At 38.6% G+C, this 25985-nt stretch overlaps 1 protein-coding gene across 1 annotated transcript in view; it reads left to right on the top strand.

Annotated features, from left to right (window-relative positions):
• The first annotated feature begins 679 nt into the window (after positions 1 to 679).
• Positions 680 to 25985, top strand: part of PROSER2 (proline and serine rich 2) — a 56151-nt gene continuing 30845 nt past the window's right edge. The window contains exon 1 of the mRNA XM_004379690.2: positions 680 to 759. The gene's annotated coding sequence lies outside the window, so the exon portion shown is untranslated. The remainder of the gene's footprint in view (positions 760 to 25985) is intronic.

Genomic DNA, 25985 nt, shown 5'->3' with positions numbered 1-25985 from the left:
GGTAACATTAACTTTCACCAGTTTACAAAATCCTTCCCACAAGCAGCTATAAACCTTGATAGATATTTCCACAGTAATAGAGAGAAGAAAATAGCACTGAGCAATGGGGTCAAAAGCTCTTGGATGAATTTCTAAACTCTCTGAACCTCAGTTTTTCTCTTCTGTAAAATGGGGATGAGAAATCAGAAGATTGTTTTAAGGATTAAATGAAATAAGAACTAAATGAAGGTATGTGGCTAAATATCTTGTCCGAGGGTAGTAAGTGCTTAATAAATGGCAGTTGTTATTATTATTATCATAAATATAAAATAACCTCTCAAAACTGAAGATAGTTAAGAAACAAAAACACGTCCCGTTTCATTCAGCAAATCCCTATCGCTTTTCTCCTCTTGTGTAACTCGGAGGTTGGAAGCGGGGAAAGGTGGGATAACTTTCACACGGATCGCGCCCAGTTCAAACCTCACACCAAGACCGAGGACCTCTGGAAAGGCGGCCACGGGGGCAGCTCTGGCTCTGAGGCCTGTCCCTTTAAATGCCTCGGGCGCGCGCAGTTTGCGTTTCGGGGCCGGGTCCCGGTCGGGTGAGCGCGCGGCCGGGCGAGCGCGCATGGGCGAGCGCGCGGCGGGGTGGCCCGGGACCGTCAGCCAGGCGCGCGCGCGAGCGGTGACAGGCTGACTGGCTGCCAGGCAGGCGGCCGCGAGGGCTCCGGTCGCAGTCCTTGTGGGAACCTGCCGCTCCCAAGGACGGGGCTCCTGCTAGGTAAGTGCGGACCTTTGGTTCCCGGCTGTGTTTAGAGCGACAGGAGGGCATCTGGCAGACGGTTCCCTTGCCTGGGACGTCCCCTGAAGGGGCTTTGTGTGGAGTCTGTTGAGGGAAGCGCTGCACTCCCATGGGTTTCAGGTGAAGAAGGGTGAGGACGCCGATCTCGGCATTTTCCACGCTTCCCTGCTCTTTTCTTGCGCTTTATCCCTCTCCCTCACATCGCCTTTTACCCGGTCCCCTGAAAGTTAGGAAAGACTGGCACAACACCTGAGGGGACGGTCGTCGCGAAGTGCGAGGCGACCCGCTTGCATTTTATGCATAAGAAACTCGGTGCCTCCTTTGGAGTTTCAGAGGTTTGTGTGCGACCAGGTTGGGGGCTTTGGGGAGAAATGCGTTGTTTTCCGACTCTGGGGTATTCCTGTGGGGGGCACAGTGGTTGTTGGCACATTTTTTAGCCTTCGGTTCGGCCGTCCCTCGTGGCTTCTAACACCCTTCCCTGCCCCCACCGCCCTTTCCCGGAGCCTTGACAGGGGACTGCTGCCGCCCCGACTTCCCACCGCGGCCCTGAGCCTTCTGGAGACCCGTCCCTTACGCTGCGGAGGAGATGGTATGAGTCTAACTAGCAGGAGGTAGCTAAAACCACCTGGTAAACTTAGGGTACTGCGCAAAATGATCGGGGGTTTTCGTCCGCCACCGCCTCTCGCCTCGCCCCAACAGGTAACTGAATCACGCGGTAATGTGTAAGATCTGCCAGGGAACCTGGTGGGAGGGGTTAAAAAGAGAAGAAAACGTGGGTTATGTGATGCAATTTGACAAAAGACAGTAAAATAAACTCCAAGACTTTGAAAGTTTCCCAGTATTGTTTTACGGAGTCTAAATTTAAGCATCTAGCTTTTTTTTTTTTTTTTTAAGCCGCAGGAACTAACTTCAGAAAACGTTTAACTCTTTGCCAGGACCTAGTTGGTGCAGAGCAGAAAACTTAAAGTCGGTAAAGGAGAATGATTTTTGTGTCTTTTCCGCCTCTAAGCAGAGCAAAACATTCAGGTCTGTTGCTGTAGGCTGTAGGAAGAAGGTTCCTTCGGGCTACACTTTTAATGAAGTACAATTTTTAAAAAAAACTTTATTTCTGAAGGGTATAGAAACACCAAACCAGGTGAAGAAAAATGTTCGAATCCTTGTTAATAATATATTTCTAATTTATTTTTTTTTAAAGCTCTATGTACTTAGTGCCCCAGCATGCAGTAAAAAGTTTGCCGTCAAAGTTCCATGTCTGAATGTTACAGATTGTTTTTCTAGGTGGAGGAGGTGTTTTCGTTCATGAAGCCAATGTGGAAATACAAACAAATGCCCTATTTATTTGGAATTGGGTGGGCAGGATGAAAGTTGTCTAAAATCTTTCTTGCCAAACTTGATGGTGTATGTATGGAATCTTGTGTATTTTTTTGTCCAGATCAGTAGTAGTCGTTTTTTAAGTGACTAGATGTCTTCCTTGGGTTACGGCACTTCAAGTAAGCTTTTCTTTTGCAATTTTGGACACAGATAATTTCAAAGTAACATATTTTCTCCATTACTAGAAATGAGAATCCCAAAATATGTGTGATAATTTAGGAAAGCCCAAAAGAAGAGAGGTGCTTGTAAGAAAAATTGCTTATGTTTGATTCCACCATGGATCCCTTTGTTGCGGTGGAGTTTTGCCTGTTTGGTGCAGGCATGGGGTGTTCACCCATTCACTCAGCAGTATTTGTAGACTGATCACCTACAGTGTGCTGAGCTAGTCAGTGAGCATACACACATCTAGATGACAGCCATATGGCCCAAACTGATTAAAAATAGATCATGTAAGCCTTCATCAGGAGCTGAAGATACACCTGGCCCGGTTCCCAAAGTTCTCAGACACCCAAGGAGTCTATAGCTGGCAGCTTGTGTTGATTCTAAAGATCATCTCAAGTAACTACAAGAAGTAGAGTGGAGCCTTGAAACCTGAAGGGAGAGAGCAGAAAGGCTTGGATGGAGTAGAGCTAAGAACAGGAGATCCTCTGGAACAAGAAGTTCAAGTGCATCTTGTCTACATTCTTGTGGGATAGCCGCCAATGGCATGGAGGCCATTTGTTAGGTGTAGGGGAATTCTAGTATCCCAGAACTTGAGCTCATAGCTTTGGTGGTGAAGGGTCAGCATTTTGTTTCAGTTTCCATTGCCCTTGCTGTTGGTAGTGGTAGTAGCTTCACAGATGCCTGTGTGTTCTGACAAGTATGGGCTTGGCAATTCTACCTGTGATACTTTGCTGAATTCCCCTCTTGAATTTTTGAGTGGTTCTGTTGGGCACTACAGAAAAGTCTTTGTTCACAGTGACTCTGCACCAGTGGTGCCAATATAGTTGATTCACTGATAACAGCCTCTGTGGAGAACCACAGTGAAGCTGCACCCATCTGTCCCACTTCTAGACTTGCAGCATTAATCTTGAAACCCAAGAGTATTTTTTTTAAGTAGGTGCTTGTGTTATAATCTGTGCACTTGGAATTGGTGGCAAGGAGTGTGTAGAGCAGAGCATTCTGCCTTGTTGGAGGGGGGTATGATAACTGTTTATGAGTGTATCTGTTTACACTGGACATTCCAAAGACTCTAGCACTATGAAGACTTGATTCTCTTCTGTATTGGCTTTATGTCTCCAAAATCATACATGTGAGCAAGTGAAGTTATTTTTATAGGGCTTGGTTCGTATATTATGTTTTTCTCAAAACTTCTTTCTGTTGTTTTATCTGCTTTCTTTCAGGCCTCTGCTCCTTCTCTCAGGAGACTTAATTGACTGATTAACCCGTTGCCACCAAGTTGATTCCGACTTATATTTTTAATATTCTGCCATATTCTGCCTATCTTGTTGATCCAAAGGCAGATGTCAGTCCTCTCATACTTCTATTTTTAATGTGCACAGATTACATTTTATTTTTAAAAATTAACAGATTAATGGAGCCTGACAGGGAAAAAGAGCAGTACTAAACTGGAAGCTAAGGAATTTGGATTCTGCCTCAGATTTCATTGCCAAATAACTGTGTGACCTTAGGGTTCACCACTTTACCTTTCTGGAACTTAGTTTCCTGGTCTGTAAAATTTAGGGTAGGACTAAATGACTTTCAGACCTTGAAACTGGAGAATCTAAATTAATGATTCACCACAGGTTTCCTTTACAAACCTAATTCTCTGAGTGTACTTATTTTATTTTGTACAAATTGCTTAAAGGAAGTCTCTTGAGTGAAAAAAATAAAAAAGATATGCCTGTGCTCTTATATACTAGGCTATAAATAGGTGAATTTGGTCAATTGCTGCCTTCCAAAGTGGTGCATTTGCTATTTTCTGTAAAGATTCAGAGGATTTGAAGAGTTTCTTTAGAGAATATTTACATTCCTACCAGTTAGAAATATAGAAATGAATTGGCATGCTCCGTGTCTCAAGAAACTTATTATCTAGTAACCCAAAAAACCAAACCCGTTGCCATCGGGTCATTCTGACTCATAGCAACCCTATAGGTCAGAGTATCGCTGCCCTATAGGGTTTCTAAGGAGCAGCTGGTGGATTCGAACTGCCAACCTTTTGGTTAGCAGCCTGAGCTCTTAACCACGGTGTCACCAGGGCTCCGTGACCTAGCAAAGGAGATAAAATAAATGTCAAATATGAATTGATAACAAAGAGAACGACAAGTCTTTTGGGAGCAGAGGACAGAGATGCTCTATCAGAGGTGTCAGAACACCTGTTGGAGAATGTAACATTTGAGCTGGACCAACATGGGGAACATAATGGAAAATTAGGCTGAAATAGTAGAATTGTGGTTTTAATTGTCATGCTAAAGAGTTTAGGCTTCGTTTTGGAGGCATTGCTCAGTGAAGGTTTTTGAGAAGGGTTGTGATAGCAGATTTTGGCTTGTTGGCCTTGTATACTGAGAGGATAATTTGAAATTGAATGAGATATTCAGGGCTGAGGAAGGAAGGCTAGACATAAGAAGATACAGTAAAACCTGTGAAAGCCGTAACCTATGTGAAGCAGAAACCTGTCAGAGAAGGAAAACTCAAATATTTCCTGCTAAAATGGGCGATAGAAGGGTGGTAAGACTATATCTTTTCAAAGGCAGAAAACTTGGGAGACCTGGAAAAACAAGGCAGTGCCATCAAGTTCTGGCTCTCACAAGTTTCACTGTATAAAGATAGGATGGTATAAGCAAGAGAATAGTGCCCATAAATGTCAGATAGACTCATTGGCTCAGAAAAGATTTGAAAGCATTTTTCTAGAATGGAGATCTAAGGACCTACCTAGGTCCAGCTCTGATCTGTCAAATCAACTGCGAGGCTTTGTCCCTCAGTTTCCTCATATGCTAAAGATAAATTGTCCACCACATAATCTAGATAACCAGTGAAATTGTTCGTTGTGCTCCTGCTTATTCAGGCAACTTTACTTTATGAATCATGTATTTAAAATGTACGTGAGGTGAATATGTTGTGTATTAGACTTTTTTTTTTTTGTAGACTGCCAATATGATTTTAGAGATATCTTCTGAGGAAATACATTTCAGTGTCAGCATATAATGAAACCACACTTAAACCAAAATTTTATTTTATTCCAAGGAACATCTCACTTTTTTACAATGTTATTTATGAGTTCAGTTCTAGAAATAATAGATTGAATGATATAAAATTACCCTTAGTCAGCTATTTTTGATCTACACAAATAACAACGTCAGATGGTTTAGTCTAATAGTGGTAGACCAGTTGTTAGGCCCTTCACTTTTCAACCATTATAAGAATTTAGTCAGTGAACTTGAAAATTCACTTTAAAAATATGGTGTATTTAAGTACTGTATTTCTTAGTTAGTTCTTATTTCATCAGGTTGTTAGTTTTATTTTTGTTTTCCAGTGTGGTGAGGTTTACAAGCCTGACTGCTTCAGCAGCCAACAGCCCTTGTCATTACTTAACTAAGTAATTATCAAACTCTAGGGTTTTTTTGTTTTAATTTTATTGTGGTAAAACATACATAACAAAACATTTGCCATTTTAACCATTTTTAAGTGTACAGTTCAGTGACTTTAATTATATTCACCAAGTTGTGCAACCATCACCACCATCCATTTGCAAATTAGGCTTTCTTTCTTTCTTTATTTTTATTGTGGTTTAGGTGAAAGTTTACAGCTCAAGTTAATTTCTCATATGGAAATTTATACACATATTGTTATGTGACATTAGTTGTAATCCCTGTAACGTGACAGCACACTCCCCCTTTCCACCCTGTGTTTCTTGTGTCCATTCAACCAGTCCCATCCCTTCCTGCCTTCTCATCCTGCCTCCAAACAGGAGCCACCCATTTGGTCTCATGTATCTGCTTGAACTAAAAAGCACACTCTTCACGAGTATTATTTTCTGTTATATAGTCTAGTCTAATCTTTGAAGAGTGGGCTTCGGGAACGGTTTTAGTTCTGGGTTAACAGAGCATCCGGAGACCATGGGTTCGGGTGTTCCTCCAGTCTCAGCCAGACCATTAAGTCTGGTCTTTTTTTTTTTTAAGATTGTACTTTAGATGCAAGTTTACAGAACAAACTAGCTTCTCATTAAACAATTAGTACACGTATTGTTTTGTGACATTGATTACCAACACCACATGTCAACACTCCCTTCTCGACCTTGGGTTCCCTGTTACCAGCTTTCCTGTCCTCTCCTGCCTTTTAGTCCTTGCCCCTGAGCTGGTATGCCCCTTTAGTCTCCCTTTGTTTTATGGGCTTGTCTAATCTTTGGCTGAAGGGTGAACCTCCGGAGTGACTTCATTACTGAGCTAAAAGGGTGTCCGGGAGCCATACTCTTGGGGTTTCTCCAGTCTCTGTCAGGCCAGTAAGTCGGGTCTTTTTTTGTAAGTTAGAATTTTGTTCTACATTTTTTCCTCCAGCTCTGTCCAGGACTCTGTTGTGATCCCTGTCAGAGCAGTCATTGGTGGTAACTGGGCACCATCTAGTTGTGCTGGACTCAGTCTGATGGAGGCTGTGGTAGTTGTTGTCCATTAGTCCTTTGGACTAATCTTTCCGTTGTGTCTTTGGTTTTCTTCATTCTCCCTTGCTCCCAATGGGGTGAGACCAGTGGAGTATCACAGATGGCCGCTCACAATCTTTTAAGACCCCAGACGCTACTCACCAAAATAGAATGTAGAACATTTTCTTTATGAACTGTGTTATGCCAGTTGAGCTAGATGTTCCCTGAGACCATAGTCCCCACAGCCCTCAGCCCAGTAATTTGGTCCCTCAGGGAGTTTTGATGTGTCTGTGGAGCTTCCATGACCTTGCCTTGGACAAGCTGTGCTGGCTTCCCCAGTATTGTGTACTGTCTTACTCTTCACCAAAGTTACCCACTTACCTATTGTCTATTTAGTGTTTTTCCATCCCCACCCCTCCCCTCCCTCGTAACCATCAAAGATTGTTTCTTTTTGTGTGTAAACTTTTTCATGAGTTTTTATAGTAGTGGTCTCATACAATATTTGTCCTTTTGTGATTGACTTGCTTTACTCAGCATAATGCCCTCCAGATTCATCCATGTTGTGAGATGCTTCACAGATTCATCATTGTTTATCATTGCGTAGTACTCCATTGTGCGTATGTGCCATAGTTTGTTTATCCATTTGTCTATTGATGGGCATCTAGGTTGTTTCCATCTTTTTGCTATTGTAAACAATGCTGCAATGAACATGGGTCTGAATATGTCTATTTGTGTGACAGCTCTTATTTCTCTAGGATCTATTCCTAGGAGTGGGATTGCTGGATCATATGGTGTTTCTGTTTCTAGTTTTCTAAGGAAGCACCATATCAACAAACTCTAGTTTTTAGCTACTTAAAGGTGCTCTGTTTTCTCCCAGAGGGCTTCATATGCAATCCTTGAACTTCTGAAAATAGTAAGATCTTAACTGTTAGTTGGAGTCATCTAGTTTTTTTGAATAAACATTTGGTTGTCCATATTTCTGGTAAAGATAACTTTAAACCTCTTGTCTCTTCCTTATCTGTTAAAATTGGGATATAAGTTTGTGATCAAAAGCCTAAATTTGAAATGATGATTTGAGTGATTTGTTACTGATTTCTGAAACGAGGTAGAAGGAGTCAAGGGTAGGGACGGGAGCTGTATATACACCCACAGGTAAAAAATTCTCATTCATCTTCCCTAAAGAGGCCTAGCAAAGCAATTTTGGAAGACGAGGTTAAACATTTGATGCAGTGGATTAACCCAGCAGGAGGTCTTGTGCAAGCTTTACTCCTTAGGTTTGGATTGAAATCTGTTCAGCTTGAGATAAGACAGATCTCTGCTCCTAACCTAATCAGGTATTATAAATTGTTGTTCTTGTTAGGTGCTGTTGTGTTGATTTTAGACTTACAGCGGCCCCATGTGACAGAGTGGAACTGCCCCATAGGGTTTTCTAGGCTGTAATCTTTATGGGGGAACCCTGGTGGTGCAGTGGTTAAGTGATACAGTTGCTAAGCAAAAGGTTGGCAGTTCAAATCCACCAGCTGCTCCTTGGAAACCCTGTGGGGCGGTTCTACTCTGTCCTCTAGGGTCGCTATGGGTAGGAATCAACTCGACGGCAACAGGTTTTGGTTTTGCTTAATCTTTATGGGAGTAGATTGCCAGGCCTTTCGCTCATGAAGCCACTAGGTGGGTTTGAACCTCCAACCTTCTGGTTAGCAGCTGAGCCTTTAACCATTGTGCCACCAGGGCTCCCTTGGTATGATAAATACCAGTGCTAAATAAACATGTCAGGTTTATTTTTGTTGTGAGGACAAATGAAAAATTCAGCTAAGAACATTGAGCTTCTCAGAAAAAAAAGCATTGTAAAACAATATGGTATCATTATTATTTCCAAGTAAGAAGCACTATATTTTATATCACCTAGAATACATCAGTGTAGCACATAGTGGGTGCTCTGGTGATATTTGCTGAATAAACAAAAGGGAAAGCATATACACTTGTTTCATAAACAAAAGAACGACTGAAACTAAAATTTTCTTTTATTTTTTAACTTGTGAAGAATACAGAAATGTAATAGGCGTGTAGAATGTCAAATTTCTTAAACATGAGCTGATAATAAAAATTTTAAGGATCTGTTTTTGTAAGTATTTCATCAGCTAGAGCTGTTTTCCCAGCTAGATTTTGCTCTTGTTGATGCTTTTCTGTTTGCTTTCCTGTGGATCATTACTTTTTGTGACTAGGAGTTTATCTGCAATCTAGTCAAGGTTGTTTTAAGGTAGGTTTTACTTTAGGAAGGAGCCCTGGTGGCGCAGAGGCTAAGTGCTCAGGTTGGTGGTTTTAACCCGCCAGCTGCTCCATGGGAGAAAGATGTGACAGTCTGCTCCCATAAAGATTACAGCCTTGAAAACCCTATGGGGTTGTGCTACTCTGTCCTATAGGGTCACTGTGAGTCAGCATCAACTCCTTGGGAACAGGTTTTACTTTAGAAAAATGTAATTTTTAAATCTTACATTGGGTGATAGTTAACTGTTGTAAGAAACATGTTGGCTCAGGGCCTGGTAACCCAGCCTACTTAGTTAAGGCCTCTACAGGTAAACTTGCTTACTTACGTGGAGGCCAATCAATTACTTTCAAGTGGTGTATGGCCCTAAGTAAATTATTACCTCCCACTAATAGTTGAAACTATTCATAAAAGAGCCAATATAAAGTCAACCTTGTTTCTCTACATTGTTCAGAAAGAGCTTTAAAAAAAAAATCAAAATGAAAGCACAGTAATTCTTCCAGAGAAGTAAAATTACTAGCCTTTTGATTTTTAGCTATATTTAATACATTTGAGTGCCAGTTGGAGTTTAAGGCCCTAAATTCATACAGAAGACATTACAGATGGAAAAACCCGACCCAGAGAAAAAGCAAAATCGTATTAAAAAGATGGTGAAGCACGACCACATCAACATTTTGAAACTCCAGAGCAAAACTAACTCTCCACCACTAGCATTCCTAACAACAACCAGCTTTTACCTGAGGGGTATTTTTCTTTGATCTTCAGTGCCTGAATACAGTCCTAGTTTGCCTAGTGAATATTTTTGGAAGCATTCTTTTCTTTCCAAAGTTTTTGTTTTCTTGAAATTGAGAAAGAGCCCAAACTAAAGAGTAGCTTCTATGTATTTATTTTACTTCAGCCTGCTTATTTATATGGAGGCCCATTTTTTAAGTTAATTTTGTTAATGGATTACACCTGTAAATACACACACACACATGCATTCATATTGATATTACCTGTTAACATTGGGCAGCATTACTAGTTTAATGTGTTTACTGTATTTATTGATGCCAAGTTTTTAATATATATTGTCTGTGAAGCTAAGTAAAGTATCTCCCCTATGGCTGTGTTTAAAATCATTCCCTTCATCTGCCCCCCGTTTACCCTTGACTGAATTCCATAAATTGAATGGGATTAATTTTTGCTTAAAAATATGATAAAGGGGCAAATGATGGTTACCACAACAATGTTAGCATGTTTGAAACTATTCATGTTTGAAACTATGTCCGCTTTAAAGGATGCGCTAATTTTTTTTTTTGTTTTTTACTTTTGTAAGATGATTTTAGAGTTTTAGAGTATAAATTTTGGTTAAATAATGAATATTTATTCAGCCCGTGTTTTTTGACAAGTATTATCCCAAATGCTGTGGCCATGGTTTAAAACATGGGCTCTGCCTACAAGGAGCTTATAGTTTAATTGAGAGAAAAAGTCTTAAATGCATAATGAAACCTAAATGATAAATTGTATCAGAGTGACAAAGATGGCAATATACAGTGAACAAATGGTGGAATATAAACATTAAGTACAGAAGGAGCTCGGTGGAGAGATCAATGATGAATAGAATCATGAAGCAATGTTTGACAAAGTTTGGTAGTTTTTGAGCGAGGCTTTGAAGACTGGGAGAAGAATAACAGAGGAGGCTGTTGAAAAGTGGCTCACAATTGTGAAGAATATTAAATTCAAGCCTCGAGTTGCAATGTAGAAGGATTTGGGAACAGGGAAAATATTGAACAATGCAGGAAGCATCAAAAGAAGATGGAAGGTATACACAGTCACTGTACCAAAAAGAATTGGTCACAGTTCAACCATTTTGGGAGGCAGCATATGATCAAGAACCAATGGTACTGACGGAAGAAGTCCAAGCTGCATTGAAAGCATTAGCGAAAAACAAGGCTCCAGGAATTGACAGAATATCAACTGAGATATTTCAGCAAACGAATGCAGCGCTGGAAGTGCTTACTTGTCTATGTCAAGAAATTTGGAAGACAGCTACCTGGCCAACTGACTGGAAGAGATCCATATTTCTGCCCATTCCAAAGAAAGGTAATCCAACAGAATGCAGAAATTATTGAACAGTATCATTAATATCACACAGAACTAAAATTTTGCTGAAGATCATTCAAAAGTGGTTGCAGCAGTACATAGACAAAGAACTGCCAGAAGTTCAAGCTGGATTCAGAAGAGGACGTAGAATGAGGGATATCATTGCTGATGTCCAATGGATCTTGGCTAAAAGCAGAGAATCCAAGAAAGATGTTTACCTGTGTTTTATTGACTATGCAAAGGCATTCAACTGTGTGGATCATAACAAATTATGGATTACATTGCAAAGAATGGGAATTCCAGAACGCTAAATTGTGCTCATGACGAGCCTGTACATAGACCAAGAGGCAGCTGTTCGAACAGAACAAGGGGATACTGTGTGGTTTAAAGTTAGGAAAGGTGTGCGTCAGAGTTGTATCCTTTCACCATACTTAGTCAATCTGTATGCTGAGCAAATATTCTGAGAAGTTGGACTATATGAAGAAAAACAGGGCCTAAGGATTGGAAGAAGACTCATTAACAGCCTGCAATATGCAGATGACAAAACCTTGCTTGCTGAAAGTGAAAAGGACTTGAAGCACTTACTGATGAAGATCAAAAACTGTAGCCTTCAGTACGGATTGCACCTCAACATAAAGAAAATAAAAATCCTCACAACTGGACCAATAAGCAACATTGTGACAAATGAAGAAAAGATTGAAGTTGTCAAGGATTTCATTTTACTTGGATCCACAATCAATGCCCATGGAAGCAGTAGTCAAGAAATCCGATGACGTATTTCTTTGGGCAAATTTGCTGCAAAAGACATCTTCAAAGTGATGAAAAGAAAAGATGTCACTTTAAGGACTAAGGTACACCTGACTGAAGTCATGGTATTTTCAGTCATCTCATATGCATACGAAAGCAGGACAATGAACAAGGAAAACCGAAGAAGGACTGACATCTTTGAATTATGGTGTTGGTGAAGAATATTGAATATACCATGAACTGCCAAAAGAACGAGCAAATCTGTCTTGGAAGAAGTACAGCCAGAATGCTCCTTAGAAGCAAGCATGGCAAGACTTCATCTCACATACTTTGGACGTGTTATCAGGAGGGACCACTCCCTGGAGAAGGACATCATGCTTGGTAAAGCAGAGGGTCAGCGAAAAAGAGGAAGACCCTCAATGAGATGGATTGACATAGTGGCTGCAGTAATAGGCTCAAGCAAGCAAAGATCGTGAGGATGGCACAGGACAGGGCAATGTTTTGTTCTGTTGTGCACAGGGTCACTAAGAGTTGGAACTGTCTTGACAGCACCTAACAACAACAACATTAAGGATAACTGATCTGAATAAAAGAGTTTATGTTGTAGAAGATAAGGTTGAAGAGATACTCAGTTCAGATTCTAGAGAGACACTTTAAAGCCCTATTTCTTACAGATCGGTCTCTTGGCAGTATAGATTAGGAAAATGAAAACTGTTCCTACTTTGGCAGGCCCCTGGTACCAAGAATAATTCAGAATTTTAGAAAGATTCAGTACTTGGCACTTTACTGCTGAGTGTTGTACTGAGTGTTTTATTTTTAAGAAAGCTTTTGAGGGTAGAAATATTTAGAAGAAAATGGAATATAGAACCAGCAACTACTTTTATCTCTCTGTTAGGTCAACTCTATACATTGGTGTCTATATATGCATCTTTGGTGTGGTGAGAGATGGAAGAATACAGAGAATGTACTTTGTACATATATGTAAAATTAGCGATGGAACTGAGAATTGTGCTCAGAACTATCAGATATGTTGTAATAACTAAAGTAAAATCCTACTTTTATGGAGTTAGTCTATAAATTATTTTTAGGGGCAAAAAGGAAGTGGTTAATTTAGTCTAAGAATTTCTTTAAAGCCCTAATTAGGTTGAATAATAGAAAAGAAAGAATATCAGTACTCAGTTTCTTCTCAACTTATGGAGTGGGTTAATAAAATAAAACAATGTTTAAGAGTCTTGGCATCATTCATAGCTTCCTCTTCTAGTTAATTTCTTGTTATAAAACTCATTTTTGTTAACACACATTATTTACATAAAAATAAGAATTAACAGAACCACGTAAAAACTATAAAAGTGGGAATCCCATCTTCTTTGTTAGAATAAAATCAGAGCAAAATGCCTGTCACATAGTAGACATTCAATACATGTTCAAATGCACCAGTGTCGTTAAGAGGCACTACTAGCATTAAGGACAACAATAGCTGTTTTGTGTTTACTGATTATTTCATTTAAGAGTGTGTACATTCCATTAAAAACAGCATTCTCTTTATTTTCACCTATTAACCATGTGAAAAAGCCCATGATAAGAACTGTGGTGACTCAGAAGCACTTCCCACTGTGAAACGCCTTCATTTTTAATGCTCTTGAAGTCAATAAAAACCTATCTTTTGGGAAAGTTTTTTGACTATCGCATCGTTATACTGGGATTTCTCAGGACGTAGCATTTAAAGTTAATTTCTTTCCTAAGACGTTTTTCTAGGCTTTGGAACAAATCTTAACAAAATTCCTCTGAATAGAAGTAGGAGAGAATGAGATGATCAAAGAATAGGACTTAAGTGGAGCATTGATCCTGCCCTAATTTATAGGTTTGCACACTGATCCTACCCGAGAGTATAGCCTGATGTGGGAAGGGAGGTGTTTTTAAGAAGCTTACTTCTACCGTTTGCCCAGCTAAACTGTGCTTCTGCTGACTGTATCTTAGCACTGTCGGTTAATAGAGAGTGTCTGGGTTGAGGGTCTGTAAAGCTGTGGGTCCGTGGCGTTCAGAATCTGAAGACCCAACCTGGATCTTTCCTTTGGTAAGAGTTTACACTGGCGATGAGTTGGAGCAGTTCACTTGTTAAAGTGTAGTATAGACATGCTAAGCAAAATTAATTCCAAGTTACTTGGTATGATGGATAATTTTTCCATTAATATTTAGAACTACCAAAGGCAGTAAATTGATTTCAGAAACTGAAATTTATATCAGGCAAATTCTGGGCTTTCTAGTCTGTTTCATTGCTCTGTTTGTCTATTCTAGTACCAGTACCTCATGTCTTAATGACTACTGCTTTAAAATAACTCTGGACAAGGGCCCAAAGTCCGTCAAATGGGGAAAAGACAGTCTTTTTAACAAAAGGTGCTGGCAAAATTGGATGTCCATCTGCAAAAAAATGAAACAGGACCCATATATCACACCATACACAAAAACTAATTCAAAATGGATAAAAGACCTAAATATAAAACCAAAAACTATAAAGATCATAGAAGAAAAAATAGGATCAACGCTAGAGACCCTAATACACGGCATTAACAGGATACAGACTGTAACTAACAACATACAAACTCCAGAAGATAAGCTAGATAACTGGGATCTTCTAAAAATTAAACGCTTAAATGCTCATCAAAAGACTTCACCAAAAGAGTAAAAAGAAAACCTACAGACTGGGAAAAAAATTTTGGCTATGACAAATCCGACCAAGATCTAATCTCTAAAATCTACAGGAAAATCCAACACCTCTACAACAAAAAGACAAATAATCCAGTTAAAAAATGAGCAAAGGAAATGAACAGATACTTCACCAAAGAAGACATTCAAGTGGCTAACAGACACAAGAGGAAATGCTCGTGATCACTAGCCATTAGAGAAATGCAAGTCGAAACCACAATGAGATACTATCTCACCCCGGCATTACCGGCATGAATTAAAAAAACAGAAAATAACAAATGTTGGAGAAGCTGTGGGGAGACTGGAACTCTTATGCACTGCTGGTGGGAATGCAAAATGGTACAACCATTTTGTAAAATGATGTGGCGCTTCCTTAGAAAACTGGAAATACCAAATGCTCAAGCAATCCCACTCCTAGGAATATATCCTAGAGAAATAAGAGCCGTCACACAAATAGACATATGCACACCCATGTTCGTTGCAGCATTGTTTACAATAGCAAAAAGATGGAAACAACCTAGATGCCCATCAACAGATGAATGGATAAACAAACTATGGTACATATGCACAGTGCAGTAGTACACAATGATAAAAAACAATGATAAATCTGCGAAGCATCTCACAACATGGATGAATCTGGAGGGCATTATGTTGAGAGAAATAAGTCAATCACAAAAGGACAAATATTGTATGAGACCACTACTATAAAAACCTATGAAAAAGTTTACACACAAAAAGAAACTATCTGTGATGGTTACGAGGGAGGGGAGGAGTAGGAGTAGGAGTGGAAAAACACTAGTTAATAGATAAGTTGTAACTTTGCTGAAGGGTAAGACAGTACACAATACTGGGGAAGCCAGCACAACTTGTTCAGGGTAAGATAATGGAAGCTCCATGGACAAATCCAAACTCCTTAGGGACCAAATTACGGGGCTGAGGGCTGTGGGGACCATAGTCTCAGGGAACATCTAGCTCAACTGGCATAACATAGTTTCTAAAGAAAATGTTCTGCATTCTACTTTGGTAAGTAGTGTCTGGGGTCTTAAAAGCCTGTGAGCAGCCATCTAAGATACTCCACTGGTCTCACCCCTTCAGAAGCGAGGGAAAATAACAAAAACTAAAGACACAAGGGAAAGATTAGTCCAAAGGACTAATAGACCACAACTACCATGACCTCCACCAGACTGAGTCCAGTAAACTAGACAGTGCCGGGCTACCACTACTGACTGCTCTGACAGGGATCACAGTAGAGGGTTCCCGGACAGAGCTGGAAAAAAACGCAGAACAAAATTCTAACTCAAAAAAAGACTAGACTTACTGGTCTGACAGAGACTGGAGAAACCTCAAGAGTATGGCTCCTGGACACCCTTTTAGCTCAGTAATGAAGTCACTGTGGAGAGTTACCTTTAGCCAAAGATTAGACAGACCCATAGGACAAAATGAGACTAAAGGGGCACACCAGCCCAGGGGCAAGGATTAGAAGGCTGGAGGGGACAGGAAAGCTGGTAATAGGGAACCCAACGTCGAGAAGGGAGAGTATTGACATGTCATGGTGTTGGTAACCAATGTCATAAAACAATATACGTACTAACTGTTTAATGAGAACCTAGTTTGTTCTGTAAACCTTCATCTAAAGTACAATTAATAATTATAACTCTGGAAATCTGATAAGGCCAGTCCCCTCACCTTCTTTAGGAGTTTCATAGTTATTTGTGACCTTTTTTTCTTCCTAATACATTTTTTCCTTTTTCTTTCTTTTCTCTCCTGAAATAAATTTAAAAATCAGCCTGTTGAATTTCTCCAGGGAAAACTTTACTAGGATTCTGATTGCTGTATTAGCAAAGCTCTCTGATAGAACATTCTGAGATCACGGAAATTTTCTATATTTGTGCTGTCTAAAATGTACTTGTAACCACTAGCCACATGTGGCTATTGAATGCTTGAAATGTGGCTAATGTAACTGAGGAACTGAATTTTTAATTTCAATGAATTTAAATTTAAATAACCACATGTAACTAGTGGCTACTGTGTTGGACAGACTAGATCTATACATTCAGTGCAATTCAATTTTATGAGAATTGCTATGTTTATGATATTGAGTCTTCCAGTCCTGAATATGGTATCTCCTTCCTTAATTAATTCTTTATTGGCTTTCAATATTATTTTGTTATTTTTTTCCATAATGGTTTATACATCTTTTAATAAAATCTATTTCTAAGTAATAGAATATATACATACATATGTGCTTATATATTTTTATGCTAATGTTACTGGTACCTTTTAAAGTTACTGTTTGTAGCTAGTATATAGAAATTTTTTTTTTTTGTATATTGATTTATATTCAGCAACTTGGTTAAATTCTTTTTTTAATTATTTTATTTTGTTGTTGAGAATATACACTGCAGAACATCAATTCAACAGTTTCTACACATACAATTCAGTGACATTGATTACATTCTTCAAGTTGTGCAACCATTCTTACCCTCTTTTTCTGAATTGTTCCTTGTTCATTAACATAAACTCACTGCCTTCTAAGTTTCCTATTAATTTGATCCCATCAAAATAGCACAATGCTCAAGGCAGACATTCTTTACTCATTAAGCTAAACTATTGTTTGGTTTTAAGAAGACTTCAGGGGATATTTTTGGTTTAAGGTTTAAAGATTATCTCAGGGCAGTAGTTTCAGGAGTTCATCCAGCTTTCATAGGTCCAGAAAATCTGGAGTCCATGAGAATTTGAAATCTATTCTGCATTTTCCCCCTTTTGATAAGTATTCTTCTATAGAATCTTTGATCAAAATGTTCAGTAATTGTAGCTGGGCACCATCCAGTACTTCTGGTCTCAGGGCAAAGGAGGCATTTGTTCATGAAGGCAATTAGCCACACATTCCATATCCTCCTCCTATTTCTGATGCTCCCTATTCCTCTGCTGCTGCAGGGGATAGAGACCAACTGTAACTTGGATGGCCACTTGCAAGCTTTTAAGACCCTAGGCACTATGCGAGGAACTAGGAGGTAGAACAGAAACACTAAACAAAATATTAGGCCAATTAACTGGGATGTCCATGAAGCCATGACCCTAAACCTCCAAACCAAGGAACCAAATCCCATAAGGTTGTATATAAGCACCCTCTGCACCTATTCTTTTTTTTTTCATTGTAAATGTATTTTGTTGAATTCTTGTTGATTCTAATAATTTATTATATTCTTTGGAGCTTTCTGCAAAGGCAGTAATTATCTCTCTGAGTTATGACATTTTTGTTTCTTCTTTTCCAATACCCGTGGCACCTATACTTATATCCCCATTTTCACTTATCACCCTGTTTATTTTTTTCTTGATTAATTCTGCCAAAAGTTTGTCAATTTAGTATTCTTAAAAAACTGATTTTGTTTTATTGTTCTCTATTGTATGTTTTTCTATTTAATTTCATGTTTGTTTTCTTCACCTTTCTGTGTTTTTTTCTTTTTAATTTAAGTTGCTTGGTTCATTAAATGTCAGCCTTTTTTTCTAATATCATAAGCATTTAAGTGATGCTTTAGCTGCATCCCACAGGTTTTAACATGTAGTATTTTTATTATCATTTAACTCTACATGTATTCTAATTTCCAGTATAGTTTCTAAGAGTTATTTAGAAGTGCAAATTCTTAATGACTACACACATGGGTTCTTCTGGTTATCTTTAGGTCATTGATTTCTGATTTAATCGCATTGTTGTAAAACAAATGTATTTTTTTATAACAGTCTTTTGAAATTTGCTGAGACTTACTACTTTATGGCCTGATATGTCATCAATTTTCATGAGTATTCTGTGAGCTTGATAGAAAAAAGTATAGTGTGCAGTTGCTGCATATAGTATTTTATAAATGTTGATTAATCAGATTGTTAATTGTTGTTCAGATCTTCAATATTCTTTGTCTGCTTGATCTATCAATTGCTAAGTATTCTAAAATCACTTATTTAATGGTGGATTTGTTCATTTGTGTCGTATCTTTGAGGCTAGTTATTAGACACGTGTTATAAGCCGGGAAGGTGAGTCCTTGTCTGGAGGGCTCAGACCTGCCAATAACCTGGAAACCGGCCTTTGAGAAGAAGAAAGTAACTTTATTTGCAATGCGCAAAGCAAGGAAGCAGGAGGAAGGTCCTCAGATCAGATTCACTTAATAGCGGGGAGCCAGGACTTTTATGTGATTGGGTAGAAAGATGGCGGCTGCGCAGGCGCACTGCAGAGGGTTTCTTCTGGGCGGGAGGGGTGAGGGCTGGGGGGGGTGCGCAGGCCCACTGGGAGGTTCACGGGCCAGGTTACACAGGTAAGGTGAATCAAACTTTTTATCATACTGAAGAGACTCTTTATTTCTAGTCACTCATTTTTTTATTGTTATTGTTTTATTATGCTTAGGAAGTTTTCTTCTATTATTATTTTTTAATTTTATTGTGCTTTAGGTGAAAGTTTACAGCTCAAGTTAATTTCTAATTCAAAAATTTATACACATATTGTTTTGTGACATGGGTTGCAATTCCCACAATGTGACAGCACACTCCCCGTTTCTACCCCGGGTTCCATGTGTCCATTTATCCAGTTCCTATCTCTTCCTGCCTTCTTGTCCTGCTTTTGGACAGGAGTTGCCCATTTGGTCTCATATGTTTGATTGAACTAAGAAGCAGTTCCTCATGTGTGTTATTTTTTGTTTTATAGGCCTGTCTAATCTTTGTCTGAAAAGGGAGGTTCCGAAGTGGTTTCAGTTATGAGTTAGCAGAGTGCTCAGGGACCATAGTCTCAGGGGTTCCTCCAGCCTCTGTCAGACCAGTTAGTCTGGTCTTTTTTCGTGGTTTTGAATATTGTCCTACATTTTTCTCCCTTTCTGACCAGGACTCTTTGTTGTGATCCCTGTCAGGGGGGTTGGTGGTGGTAGCTGGGCACCATCTAGTTCTTCTGGGCTTAGGCTGGTGGAGTCTCTGGTTTATGTGGTCCTTTAAGCCTTTGGGCTAATGTTTTCCTTGTGTCTTTGGTTTTCTTCATTCTCTTTTGCTCCAGATGGGATGGGATCAATAGATGTGTCTTAGCTGGCCGCTCGTAAGCCTTTAAGACCCCTGATGCTACTCACCACAGTGGGATGTAGAACATTTTCTTTATTAACTATGTTATGCCAGTTGACCTAGATGTCCCCTGAGACTATGGCCCCTAGCCCCAGCTACTCAGTCCCTCAAAATGTTTGGATGTGTCTAGGAAATTTCTATCCTTTTGCTTTGGTCCAGTTGTGCTGACTTCCCTTATGTTGTGTGTTGTCCTTCCCTTCACCAAAGTTGACAATTGCCTACTGTCTAGTTAGTGATTTCCCCTCTCCCTCTTTCCCCACCCTCATAACCATCAAAGATTGTTTTTTTGTTTTTTCTGTGTGTAAACCTTTTCTTGAATTCTTATAATAGTGGTCTCATGTAATATTTGTCCTTTTGCAACCGACTAATTTCACTCAGCATAATGCCCTCCAGTTTCTTCCAGGTTGTGAGATGTTTTGCAGGTTCATCATTGTTTTTTATCGTTATGTAGTATTCCATTGTGTGTAGGTACCATTATTTGTTTATCCATTCATCTGCTGATGGGCATTTAGGTTGTTTCCATCTTTTGGCTATTGTGAATAGTGCTACAGTGAACATGGGTGAGCATATGTCTATATGTGTCACGGCTCTTATTTCTTTAAGGTATATTCCTAGGAGTGGGATTGCTAGATCATATGGTATTTCTATTTCTAGTTTTTTAAGAAACTGCCATATCATTTTCCAAAGTGATTGTACCTTTTTACATTCCCACCAGCAGTGCATAAAAGTTACAATCTCCTTGTCTAGTAATTCAGTTTTGCCTTAGTCTCCTTTGTCTGTTATTACTATAATAATTAGTATTTGCTTGCGAAACCTTATTCTATCCTTTTGGCTTTCAGTCTTCCTATGTCCTTCTCTGTTTCATGTAAACAGCATACAGATACATTTTAAGAAAAATCTAACGTGACAACTTTTGTCTTTTAATTAGATCATTTTTCACTAAGTGGATTATAATTACTCAGATATTTCGATTTGTTTTTATCATAATTTTTGCTTCTTATTTGTCATGTTCTATGTTGTTTTCTTTTTTCTTGTCATCTTTTGGAATGCTTTCTCTTCATCCTCCCAATTCAATTTATTCTCTCTTGTATTTAAGAGATTGGTACTCTGTTTCTCTTCTTTTAGTGGTTTCCCTAAAAATTTTAACATGAACACTTTTACAATTAAAAAGGTAATATTCTTTACCTTCCTCTAAAACTCAGATCAACTCCTTCCCAGTGTATGTGATAGTGCTGTTGTTCATTTTACCTCTAGATTTTTAATTCCAGAAAGCAAAGCTGCTGTTTTATATAGTTAGTGTTTGTTTAGATTTGTTCACATATTCACTACTTTTTTAAAATTGACTTTCTTTCTTGCCTTTTACACTTTCATCTGAAATCTCTCCTTCCTAAAGTATAGCCTTTATAATTTTTAATGGGGTTCTGTTGGTGATAGACTCTCTGTTTTTCTTTATTTGAAAATTTGTATTTTGCCCTTTGATAGAACTCTCCAGAACTCTTTTGGTAAAACCGTCTCTCTGTCTTTTTTTTCCCCCTGCAAACATAATTTTCAATCACAGACACAATTTTTCATCATTTATAACCCTTAGCTTTTGTGTGTGTGTGTTTAACTTACTTAACTTGGGTTTCAGATGAAATATAGAACTCCTAGAAATTTGCATTTTCCACATGGTTTTGCCCTTTTTCTTGAAAGATATCTTTATGGTACGTACAACTCTAGATTGATAGTTTTTTTTTTCCTCAGATCATTGAAGATACTCAGCTGTGATTGGTTTCCATTGCTGCTATTAGGAGAAGTCAGTCTAATTATCACTTCTTTAAAAAAGATCTGTCTTTTAGTGTTTTTATAAAACTTATTTAAGTGTTTAAATAGGTAATACATTCATGTGGTTTAAAAAGAAAAGATACTTATTTAACAAAGTTTATTAAGAAAATGTTCTGCATCCTACATTGGTGAGTGACATCTGGGGTCTTAAAAGCTAGCAAGCGGCCATCTAAGATGCATCAATTGGTCCCAATCACCTGGAATAAAGGAGAATGAAGAACACCAAAGACACAAGGAAAGTATTAGCCCAAGAGACAGAAAGGGCTACATAAACCCGAGACTGCATCAGCCTGAGACCAGAAGAACTAGATGGTGCCCTGCTACCACCAGTGATCATCCTGACAGCACAACAGAGAGTCCCTGATGGAACAGGAGAAAGATGGGGTGCAGAAACTCAAATTCTAGTAAAAAGACCAGACTTAATGGTGTGACTGAGACTGGAGGAGCCCCAGAAAGCATGGCCCCTGGACTCTCTGTCAGCCCAGCACTAAAACAATTCTTGAGGCCAACTCTTCAGCAAAGATTGGACTGGACTGTGGGACATAAAATGATACTCGTGAGGAGTGTGCTTCTTAGCTTAAGTAGATACATGAGACTAAATGGTCTGCTTCTGTCCAGAGGTGAGATGAGAAGCCGGAGAGGGTTAGGAGCTGGTTGAATGGACACAGGAAATCAGGGGTGGAAAGGAGGAGTGTGCTGTCACAGTATAGGGAGAGCAGTTAGGGTCACATAACAGCGCATGTACAAATTTTTGTATGAGATACTCACTTTAATTGTAAACTTTCACTTAAACTACAACAATAAAAAAAGATTTTTAAAAAGAAAAGGTATTTATATTTCTGAAAACTGTACATTTAGCTCTCATCTCCCACTCACCCTCCTCTCACACATAGTGATTATTCTTGATTTGTATGTCCTTCCAAAGTTTTTTAATGAGTAAACAACAAATACAGTATACATTCGTATTCTATAATCCCTCATTTTTACCCAAAACATACTATTTTATATTTGGTCCTAGAATTTGTGGGTTTTGGCAAATTGTTTACTTAGAGATCTTTACTCATCATACATAGTTTACTCATTTTTTATAACTAATTAGTATTCAGTTGCATAGATGTACCATAATTTATTTAGCCAGTCCCATATTGATATCAACACTTAGATTATTTTCAGTTTTTTGTTATTACAAATAGTCCTGCTGTGAATAACTTTAAACATGTATCACTTTGCATCCATAAAATTTATCTGTAGGATCAGTTCCCATAAGTGAAATTGCTAGGTGCATAGCTATGTATATTTTAAAGTTTGATAGACATTACCCAGTTGCTCTCCAGAGGGGTTGTACCAATTTATACTCCCACCAGCAGTGTCTCAGAGTACCTATTTCCCACAGTCTTACCAGATTTGTGACTGCTTTAAAGATTTCCTTAATTTTGGTGCTCTATTATTTCATTGTGATGTATATCTAGTTTTACACTTAAGATAATTTATTCTGCTTGGAATTCCTCCATCTGTGAATTGATGTCTTTATCACTCAGGGTCCCAGCAGAATACAAATGACATACACAAGCTGAGTAATTGAAGAAGGTTTATAAATAGACTATTTACAAAAATATAGATAGAGTTTAGGGAAAACAACAAGGGATGATGCAGTATTTAAGGTAGCAATATTGAGCAGCTGTTGAGCGACATTAGCACACTTAGGCCCAGAGCTGTGAAGGGAGGGAGCACTTACTAGAATCTGGAGAGAGTAGCTGTGTGGAGAGAGCTGTTTGGCAAAGGCTATGTTCTTAGGTAGAAGGACAAACCAACCTGCAGGGACCTGGCAGGGAGGGGACTGGGGGAATAAATGCCTAGCCTTACTCTCTTGCTGGTGTCTCCCGTTGGTTGAACTCAACCTGAAGCCAGAAGGCAAAACCCTCCCACTTCCTGGGGCAGGAGAGTAAGGCTGGAGAGGGATGGCGAATGGATCTGAGGGACTCCAACAGAAAATGTTACTTCTGCCTCAATCTCTCTCTCCCTCTGGAACTCTTGTTTAACATATATTAAACCTTTTCACGCTATCATCTGTCTCTTAAACTCTTATTTCTTCTCATCTTTCTCTCTCAGCTGCATTCTGGATAAATAATAGCTTTTTTCAGGTCTGTTTTCTTTCCTTTGTTTTCTCTTCAGCTATATTTAATCTTCTGTTTACTCCATCCACTGACTTTTTAAATTGTTATTCATATTTTTCATTTCAAAAAGATCTATCTGGTTCTTTTTCAAATTACCCTGGTCATTGTTTATGATGATAGAGTTTCCTGGATCTGCCAGTCCCTGGCAGAAGGAGGAATCAAAGATGTTTTTCACATTTTATCCAGAATTTTAAAAAATTTCAGCAGGTGGTCAGCCAGGCTATCTAGTTAACCATACTGCTAGAAAAGAAAGTTTTCTCAGTGGAGCTTTCACCTTTTCTTTTCCACTGTTCTTTCTCCATAGGTAATGAGTAGGCTCAAGCTTCTTCTATTCTTAAAAACAAAACAAAATAAGTGAAGAAAACAAAAAATGCCTGCAAAATACCTTTCTTCAACTCTGTTGTATTCTATAACTACCAATTTATCTTTCTCTTTCCTGTTACAACCCATATTCTAAAAAGAATAATTTATACTCACTGTCTATTTCCACAGCGCCCATTTACTCTTAGCTGACTGCTTTATTAATTTCTAACGCATCTCTCTACTGAAAATTCTTTTTATAAGATCAACTTAGTTGATGAAATCAGTAGATAGCTTTTAGCCCTTGTTCTGTTTCACTTTTTGTGGCCTCTGTTAACCTCTCTTTCATTCCTGAAAGGTTCTCTTACCCTGACTATGAATAAATCACTCGAATTCCATAGATTCTTTCTCTTTACTCTCTTCATATCTCTCCCATTTCTTTCTATCCTCACAGCCATACCAATTTCACATTTTCATCATCTCTTCTGTGAACTCATGAAATAACTTGATAACCACTTTCATTAGCTTTTAAATAAATTATTTATTGAATAGTTAATATGTGTAACATTCAAAAGATCATTTAGTAAAAGCATATCTCTCTTCCACTCTAGTCTCCTAGCCATCCATCATCCATTTCTCCCTCCCCAGAGGCAGCCATTGTTATCATTTTTCTTGTGTATCCTTCCAGAGAGATTCTCTGCATACAAAAGCATATACATACATATTTTCTTACTTATTCCCTATCCAAATAGAGGTATTCTAAACACTGTTCTTTCCCTTGCTTTTTTCACACGCAATATGTGTTTTGGAAATCACTGAGTTCCCTCAGTCTTTTTTTAAACAGCATAGAGTACGCAGTTATCCTAATTGCTTTTAAGTTCCTCCCCTGTTCCTGCCCATTCTTGAAACTGTTGCCAGAGTTATCTTTGTAAACTATAAATGTGATAGTGTCACGCCACTGGGTATAAATCTTTCCTGACTCCCCATCATTGGTGGGTGAAATTCAAAATTCAAAGCCTCTTATATTCTGGCCCAATTTACCATATCCTTCCATTTGCACTTCTTTCTATCCCATCCCCAACTCATTTTGTACCTTGGGCGTCAGCCAAGTTCAGTGCTTTACTCTCTCCACTCACCGTTTTTCAAACAGGCTATGTCTTTCCATACCTCTGTGCTCTTTCTTTTTTTCTCTGTTTGGAATGTCCATCACAGTTTGTTTAAACAGGCAGTCTCCTTAAATCTTCAATATCTTTTAGATATTGGCTTAGTTGTCACCTTTGTGTGAAGTCTCTGAATCCTCCTAGGAAGTGTTAGCACTCCTTCCTCTGTGCTCCCACATTTCCTGTCATGGCACTGAATATAGCTTAAACATCTGTCTTCTGTTAGAGTTGGTGTTATATGGCAGAATCATTTGTGGAGCTATTAAAAATACACATGCCCTGGCTTTACACCCAAAATGTCTTCGGTAGATCTCGGTCTTAGTCCAAAAATGTTTCTAATACACTGCCTAGATTAAGAACCAAAGCAACATTGAGTTTCTTTATGGAAGAGATAGCTCTTATTCATCTGTCTTGCTAGAATCTGTTCAATGTAAAATAGGAAAACAGTAAACACTGAAAGAATATGGTTAGGCTAGAAAGGAAGATAGGGTTCAAATTCAAGCAGGTTTTGATTGATAGGATAAAACTTCGATTCTGAAGCCTGTTAGAAATAGGTTAAAGATTATTTTTAGCAGAGTGGTAACATCAAAATGGTGTTTCAAGATTAATCAAGCAAAATAATGCAGCAAAAATGTAGAGACTAGGGAAAAGCAAGGAGAACAGTTAGATGACTATTGTAATAATGTTGATATGTTGTAAAATGGTCCTTGTCATGGATTGAATTGTGTCCCCTAAAAATATCTGTCAACTTGGCTGGGTCATGATTCCTGGTATTGTATGATTGTGTACCATTTTGTAATCTGATGTGATTTCCTTATGTGTTGTAAACTCTATCACTGTGATGTAATAAGATGGATTAGCAGCAGTTATACTGATGA

This window comes from Trichechus manatus, unplaced genomic scaffold, assembly GCF_000243295.1.
Source record: "Trichechus manatus latirostris isolate Lorelei unplaced genomic scaffold, TriManLat1.0 scaffold00067, whole genome shotgun sequence".
NCBI classification, from domain to species: Eukaryota; Metazoa; Chordata; class Mammalia; order Sirenia; family Trichechidae; genus Trichechus; species Trichechus manatus.
Note: the sequence above shows the minus strand (reverse complement) of the source record. Positions and strands in the feature narration are given on the sequence as shown.